Below are 8,254 nucleotides of genomic sequence, written 5' to 3'. Positions count from 1 at the left end.
TGTTATTTGTAGTTTTGATGATTTGACAAACTTAGGGACCTCATAAAGGTACCGGGTTTTCTACTTGAGTATTGCAGGTGTCTTGTTTGAAGTATTGCAGATGAAACAAACCCAGGGACCTAGTAGAGGTACCAGGCTCTCTTGAGAGTGAGCCAGTCGACTGCCAGCTGGAGATAGTACAGAAAGTAGGTGCACACTTCCCGATGGCGTCAGAAAGTGTGACCTTTCCAACCAATGGCAAGATGTTTAGGAAAGGGACTTGTCAATACAAAAGACACTTTCCTAAACACTTTTTGGTAGTTTTTGCAACTTGATAAACACTTTTCAAGAACTCTTGCAAAGGCTAACAAAAAGGCAAAAAGGCAGAATCATTCCTTGAACAACAGCAACATCTGGAGCTTTTCGTCTAGTTGTTTTAGGAATTTATTCTCTTGTTCTTAAATTGTAAACCACTCCTAAATCTATAAAGGAATTGGTGTGTTGAGTTAAAAGTCTAGGTTGTCCAGGTGGGATTGCTTAGTGGGTAGATTGTTTTTCTACTTTGGCTTGTTGAGCAATAGAGGTCTATTGCTTAACGGTAAGATTGATAACTCTTTCTTACATTTGGTGTAATCGTGTTTCGCTTTTGCTTTTGAAGATTAGTGAAAATTGAAAATCCTGTGAGACAGGTCGTGGTTTTACTCCCTTAAGCAAGGAGGTTTCCACGTAAAATCATTGTGTTGATTTTACTGCATTCAACTTTCTGGTAATTTTCTGAGTTGAAGTAAGGGACCTGGTCCATTACTTGTTAAGTGAAAGCTTACATTCTATCACTCATGTTCTCAGACTTATCATTAGGGGTGTACATAGGTTGGTTTGGTTTGGTTTTTCATTAAAAAAGATCTAAACTAATTATGTCGGTTTATTAAATCTAAAAACCAAATCAATCCATGTAAAGTCGTTTTTTTCGGTTTTGGCTTTAGTCGGTTCTTTCGATTTTTTACAACTATACGGTGTTTGAAAAAATGATCACTTATCTGTGTGATAAACTAAAGTTAAAAATTGTTAAGTGCTGATGTTCATTGCAGACAGTACCTGATTCAAGAAGGCAAAAATTCATGGTTGAACTTCAAAAGCTAGTTGCGAACTGGCCTTTGGAGAGTGACAAAAGGATGAGAGGGAGGAAGAAGGTAAGCTCTTTATTCTTTTTATTTTGAACATACTAGCATTATTGTTTTGATGAATTATTACCTTTTTTTTTATTGGAGTTGCTCTGAAATGATTTAGTGCTAACGTAGGACGTTAGGAATTTTATTTGGTTTGTTTTTGTTTGTTCGTATTTATGGGTTACCCTTTGGATCTTAGATAGCTTCTATATAGTTTCCTGTTTTTTTTTCTGATCCCAGTTGACGTACTGATTCTGTTTTCTTCAAAACGTGGCATGGGTGTCATCTTGTGCTGTTAAGTGCGTATTCAGGTGTTTGTATATTTTACATCCTCTCCTCAAACCCGTTGTCTTTACACTACTACACCAGACATTACATCCTCTCCTCAAACCCGTTTTCTTTACACTACTGCACCAGACATTAGATTATAAGAGAAGTGCTTGTATCTTTTTAGATCTTTTCTTAGTAGAGCCACATAAATAGGGAAAGTTACTGGTTGGAATATTATAAATGTAAAATAATTAGAAGACAGCTAACCTACATAGATGAAGAATATACAAATACAACACTCATAGATAGATTAGAACCAGGACTTCAACTTACCACTACCTCGTGGAGATAGAGAGACTGTTTAGGAAAGACCCTCGGTTCAAGTGCAGTAAATCCAAGTACAAAGAAGAAAACATAACAAGTAACAACTAACAAAGGAGGCAATGTAAAGCTTACAAGAAAGGAGCAAGAACAGCAACAACTTAGTGCGATAATCAAAACACAATAAACGAATATGTAGTAACTTATGCACATGTTTCAGTCTTTGCAGCTGTGACACAACCTTTAGTGGCTTGAACGTAGCCTCAGAATACTCACCATTACCAGTTAGCTTTAGTGAGGATTCTTTTGAATCCTGTAACATTGAATTACCATTCTCATTAATTGACGTTGGTAGGTTTGTTCTGAATTATGTTGAAGGGGGGGGGGAGGGGGCTTCAGTTAGTTCAAAGTTTTTTTTTTTTACGTGCTCTTTCATATAGATGGGTCTGACACTGCAGATAGAGATGGAAACCCTGAAGCAGTCGGAAGGTTTTGTTTGAAATCTCAAATACCTTTATCTTCACACAGTTCAGGATCTATTTTGCTTTGGACAACATGGATATCCCTGCAATAAAAGGAGAAGTAGTATGTTTTTACTCGACTGGGAGTCTGAACTTTTTAGCTGTATTTAAAGATGTGGGTTGTATGTTAGGGGCATCTTTCTATGCTTTATCTGTTGTTTTTTGTGGAAATTGGATCAGCAAAACTAAACATCCCAAACATGTTTAGCAGGAATGTAGCATTTTTTATACTACTTTTGGAGTTAAGATGACGTTCGTGCCTTGAACTATGTATGGAGTAAGGATCAAAATACCCTCCTGACTCTGATGTGTTCAATTTATGTTCTTAAAATGTTTTAGCCGAAGTAGCTTCCATGTCCAGCCATTAAATAGCTAACTCTAGTCTCTTCTTATGTCCATTTCTTTTTTTCTAATTTATTGTATCACAAATAAATAAAAGAGGGATATAATTTCTTAACTGTTCTAAATAAATAAAAAGAAGGATAGGATCTAATTTCAACTGATTACACATTGTTATATGCTCATAACTGAATCTATTTGACCAGCCTTAACGTGTCTTCTTTGTTATTTGCCTCCCTTTGTGCTTTCTTGTCTCTTTTCTTGTTTTCAGAAATTTAGTGTACTTTGAGTTGCAATGTCCACCATGCTGCTTCTCGTCTTCTTTGAAGGCATCAACACCACTGCCTCTTTGGTTTCTAGGTCGATATTGGGACCATAACTTTGCTACACTCTGACTAAAATCAACTCGTATCCTTCGATCATCAATTTTAGTATTATCCATCTTAAAATATGCTTGCTCACATGACTCCTTGTCCTCGAACTCGATAAAAGCATAACAGTGGCTATCCCCAGTCTTGTGATCTCTGATAATTTCAACAGATGTCACGGTTCCAAAGCATGAGAAGAGTATATATAGTGCTTCCTCTTCAGTTGAGGGATTTAATTTACAAACAAAGAGCACATTCTCAGGGGGTTTCATCTCAGCATCAGGAATGTCTCCTACACTTTCAAGTATTACTGCTCGGGAGTGTGCTTCCTTCTCTTCACGAACACCTAATTCCTCATCCTTTGGCGTCCAATCATCCTCTAGTCGAACATCATCATCAATCTCATCTTCCGGCTTTCTTTCAGGTGAAGCATCTGGCATCAAGTCTTGTAACTGGGAAGGATCATCGAAAGGATCATACAATATGTAAGTGTGTTTGATTCGTATATTTTGATAAGGCTTCATCCACATAAGCTTCATTTATCCTATTTAGCGTGTCAAACCCTTCTGTAATCTCTCCGAAAACAGTATGCTGTCCATCAAGTGAGTCTAGATCATCACGTAACGTGATATAAAACTGGGAAGCATTTAGATTCTTCTCACCGACACCAGTGCTAGCCATCGCAACCGTTCCCTTCCTTGAATGCTTCAAGCCTGGATGAATCTCATCACCAAAAAAACGAGCTTGACTCCCGTATAAAAATTTGTATATTGAATCTCCTCCGGATCCTGTTCCAGTTGGATCTCCAGTTTGCATGGTGAAGTATTTCTTTTAAAGATTTCATGCCACAACAAAAGAACTATTGCAAATAATAATAAGTTAAATGTGGTAGAGACAAAATTGAAATATATTGCTTTAACAATGGTTGGAGGAGAGACAAAATAGCTCTTGTTAAACAATGCGCGGATGCCAATTATCCTCATGCATTGTAATCCGATAGTAAACCGGAACATATTCTTTGCGATATGAAAATTAAAAACAAAGAATTTTATGACTTTATTGACCTGATCGGAAAGAAAAAATAAGTTATTCTATTTTTAAAAATTGATTTCTAATGAAATTGTTAGGTTTATTACGTTATATCATGATTTGTCACTAGTAATGAGAAACTTTTTTTTATCATTGCTCAGAAGTAGATACATTAAAACAACATATTCTCTTGAAACCTGATACATTGCAAAAAAATAATAATCCAATATTGATACATTAACATAAATAAGAAATTAACATGTATTTAGTACGTTATAGTAACAACACACTTACTCATATAACTATAAAAAAAATTCATTAAATATACATCAAACTAGACATTGTATCAAGTTGAAATCAGTAATGTAACATGATTTATGTATGCATATACAAATTTAAAAATCAAAAAAGAAATTCACATGTATCTGATACTTTATATTAACATTACGCTAACTCACATATGTGAAAATCCATAATATATGTGTCAAAGTTTTAATGTATCAAGCTCTAACCAACAATGTATCATGACATATATATAGATCTGTACAAAAATTAAAGAATGAAAAAGTAATGATTAAAGCATAAAAATATGTGTCGCATGCCTTTTTTAATCAGATCTTTTAACTAAAAAATTGAAGTTATGTATTTTGTATATTGTCATTACAGCCGCACTAGAGTAACTTTATCTTTGTACAATTGTTTCGCCTTCACTTTCGTATTATTTGTATCATCTATTTTTTCACTTTTGTATTATTCATATCTAACTTCACTTTTCTAGATTCCTGAATGCCTCAACAAAATCAAAATATTCATTATGTATTTTAATAAATTTCTGACTGTGGATGAAACAGAGAGAACGATGAACAAGAAGAAGAAATTTGAATTTGAATTTTGCATTTTTTTTGTTCCTTTAAATGTATGACTAAATTCTTGACATCAATTTGAAATGGAATAGCACAATTCATAGAATCTTAATTTGATTTTAAGTTTTTTTTTCTCCCTTTATTAGCGCAACAGATGGATATTATCGGATCTTAATTTGATTTTTACTCTTTTTTCCCTTAATAAGCTCAATAGATAGATATTATCCATAATAATGTATCCTAAATTATGTATCCGGAATGCCTAAAAACATGACATTTGTGTATTACAAAAAGAATAGGAATAGAAGGTAATTCCACTCTTACTTGTGGAATTCTTAAAATTTTTACTTAAATTTATGTTTTTTTTATTTAACAAAAATGAGATAACTATTCTTAGTAAGATAGTGAACCAATATGAAATGGAGGGCGTATCTTTTAAATTAGGGATAATGGTATAGAATGACAAACTAATAATATAAAATAAATATAGTAGCTATCCTTTGATTTATTTTTGTTCCATAGCAAACTGTTTGTCAGTCCCTCTCTCCCTCATATTCTTGCTCGCCACTCTCCCTCTCTCGCTCGCTTATTCTTGTCGCTCGCCTCTCTCACTTTATACAATAGAATCGCATAAATTGTGTTTTAATTGTATAAAGCGAGAGAAAATTGTATAAACACATGCAATACATATATTTTTGCCCTATACACTTACAATTATACAATACAAATATTTTCCTGCCCAAGTCTCTTTTGCCTTTCTCGTTTTATACAAATTCAAATTGTATATAATTTCTCTCTTTCTCATTTTATACAGTTCGATTCAATTGTATATTCCTGCACAAGTCTCTTTTTGCCTTTCTCTCTTTCTCGTTTATACAAATTCAAATTGTATATAATTTCTCTCTTTCTCGTTTTATACAATTCGTTTTATACAATTCACTTTAATTGTATATGTATAGCGAATTATACATATATAAGTTTCTTATGGAACCCAATTATGCAAATTTTACTATAACATACAAATATAAATTTTATGTTTGCTATATGTAAAAGTTGCCTAATTATGATTTCATTAAATATGGAGTAATAATATGTGAATAACAAAATGTACGACTAACTAAATAGTAAAAGTCGGTAGTAATTATGAAAAATTGTAATGATTCACTTGCAAAAGAATTAAACGTGCATGCATTTATACTTGGCCGATATATTACAAGAGATGAAATCAAATTTTACCAAGAATTGGAACTAAAAATGCTATTAAGACTTTTTAAAAAATATGATCCTTGTTATAAATTCATTGAATGAGTGATAGTCCATAATTTAGTACATGAATAACTATCCATATTCACTAGGTTTTATGAATCTTTTTGGATAAGAATTTATCTATTTATTATGATACTTAATATGATGACTTTTACAGTGATTTCTTAACCTATAAATAGGGTTATTCATTCACTATTGTATGATATACATATGAGACTTACATACACTTGAATAAAAAGAAAATTTCTCTTCTTCTATCTACTTCTCTTGTCTTCTTTTCTTTATGATTATATTCTTATGAGCTTGATTTTATAATACGTTATCAGCACGAGTCTCTAGCCAATTGAGAGTTAGTTTTAGTTTTTCCTTAACTCATGTTTTGGTTGATCTCGTTATGAGAATCAAGGTATTATTTGCATAAAATAAGGTTTGTATTTTCTAAAATATTTTATGATTTAGAATAAAATAGTATTCAGTCACTAACAATTATCAGGAACCAAAGACATATACAACTATTGGTTGAATATGACACATGCTATACAAAACTTCTTAAATGGAAGAAGGTATATATAAAATTTTAATAGCATGAGTTTGAATATTATTTTGATTGTTTTGAAAGACTCAAATGGTAAGTCATATTATACTTCGCTCTATTATATCGTTGGTTTAGGGTAAGACGATGGATTCAAGTTTCATCGCACCAAAAGGGTAAGATATCAAGTTAAAGTCTGGATGCACCATAATGAAAAAAAAATATTTGAGGATAAGACGGTAGATTCATGTTTTATCGCACCAAGAGGGTAAGACATCAATTTGAGTTTTGATGCACCATAATTGGGTCCAAGTCTCATAGAATTATACACGTCTTATATGGGTAAGACATTGAGTTTGAGTCAATGTACCATAGTGATGATAAAATGATGACTAAGACAAAAATAATATATTTTTAATGAAAATTCTTGAAATTTGTCTCATGAATTTGCTCCATTCGCTAAAACGAATGTGGTAGCAGTATGTGTTAAGTTTGAAATCTACCCAACTGCTCCATTCTATCATACGAATGTGGTTGTTGTGAATAATAAATCTGAAAGATGACAAGTGATTGAATGTATAAATAAGGGCGTGGATGAACAAAATTATAAGTCATCAATATGGCTAAATGAAGAACACTATGGGTTCTCCAAAGAGTCCTTCAAAATGTGAAGGTAATTTTTATTATCAAAATGGTATGAAAGGTCATTGGGCTTGCGATCTTGTCGATCCAATATTTGATAAGTTTTATAAATCCTCCATCAAAATAAAAGAAGATAAAGTGATGGTACACTTGATCTTTCAAAGTGATATTGAGGTGTGTCATGGAAATATAATGAATTTTAAAACCATGACAATGTACTTATAATCCATATAAATGATTAGTCCATTCCTTGAAGAGAATGTGACTTATGATGAGTATCGTGAATGCTCGATCATTCTATAAGAGAATGGGTCAAGATGTGATAAAATATACCCGTGTTGAATATATGCCACAACTCACCTCTATGGAAAGTTTGAAAAAAAATGATATATGTCAAAACTCACCTCTACGGGAGGTTTGAGAGGAAACAAATTTTATTTGGCAAAAATGGTTAATGGTATTGTACATTATACGTCACTATGGTATATTTATTGTGAACTACCGAAAGGGCAAAAGAAAGAAATAGTTCTTGCCTATAAGAGTTGTGGTCAATATTGTGTGGCAATACAAATTTGTCATTGGTTGTGTACCTATGGTACAACAAAAGTAAAGCAAGAAAGACGTCTTGCTCGTAATGATTTTGACCATGACAATAATAATATAATTTCCTCCTTGAAGGAGATGCTCACCATAGAGATGGTGTCATGCAATATGTGATAGTACACAAAATTAAAATAGCAAGCTCTAACGAGTTGTGTTATTACCAGAGGAATAATAATGGGGTTTTAGTAAGTCTCAAAAGAAACTTTTTAAGTTTTGGATGAATTAAAAAGAAAGATTGAGACTATAAATTATGAAAAGATTTAATATCTTTAAACTACTACAATCGAAGAGGGTTATAAATATTTATGTAACGATTACCCATTTTTTCCTCTTGTTTGTTGCACACAAATGTGGG

The 8,254-nt window shown here is 32.5% G+C and overlaps 1 long non-coding RNA gene across 1 annotated transcript; it reads left to right on the top strand.

Annotated features, from left to right (window-relative positions):
• Nucleotides 1-904: 904 nt before the first annotated feature.
• Nucleotides 905-2,526, top strand: LOC114075143. Its single transcript, XR_003575517.1, has 2 exons — nt 905-1,169; nt 2,195-2,526. It is a non-coding gene; the product is annotated as an uncharacterized LOC114075143 (long non-coding RNA).
• The last annotated feature ends 5,728 nt before the right edge of the window (nt 2,527-8,254 follow it).

The sequence above is a fragment of the Solanum pennellii genome, chromosome 12 (assembly GCF_001406875.1).
Source record: "Solanum pennellii chromosome 12, SPENNV200".
Taxonomy (NCBI): domain Eukaryota; kingdom Viridiplantae; phylum Streptophyta; class Magnoliopsida; order Solanales; family Solanaceae; genus Solanum; species Solanum pennellii.
Note: the sequence above shows the minus strand (reverse complement) of the source record. Positions and strands in the feature narration are given on the sequence as shown.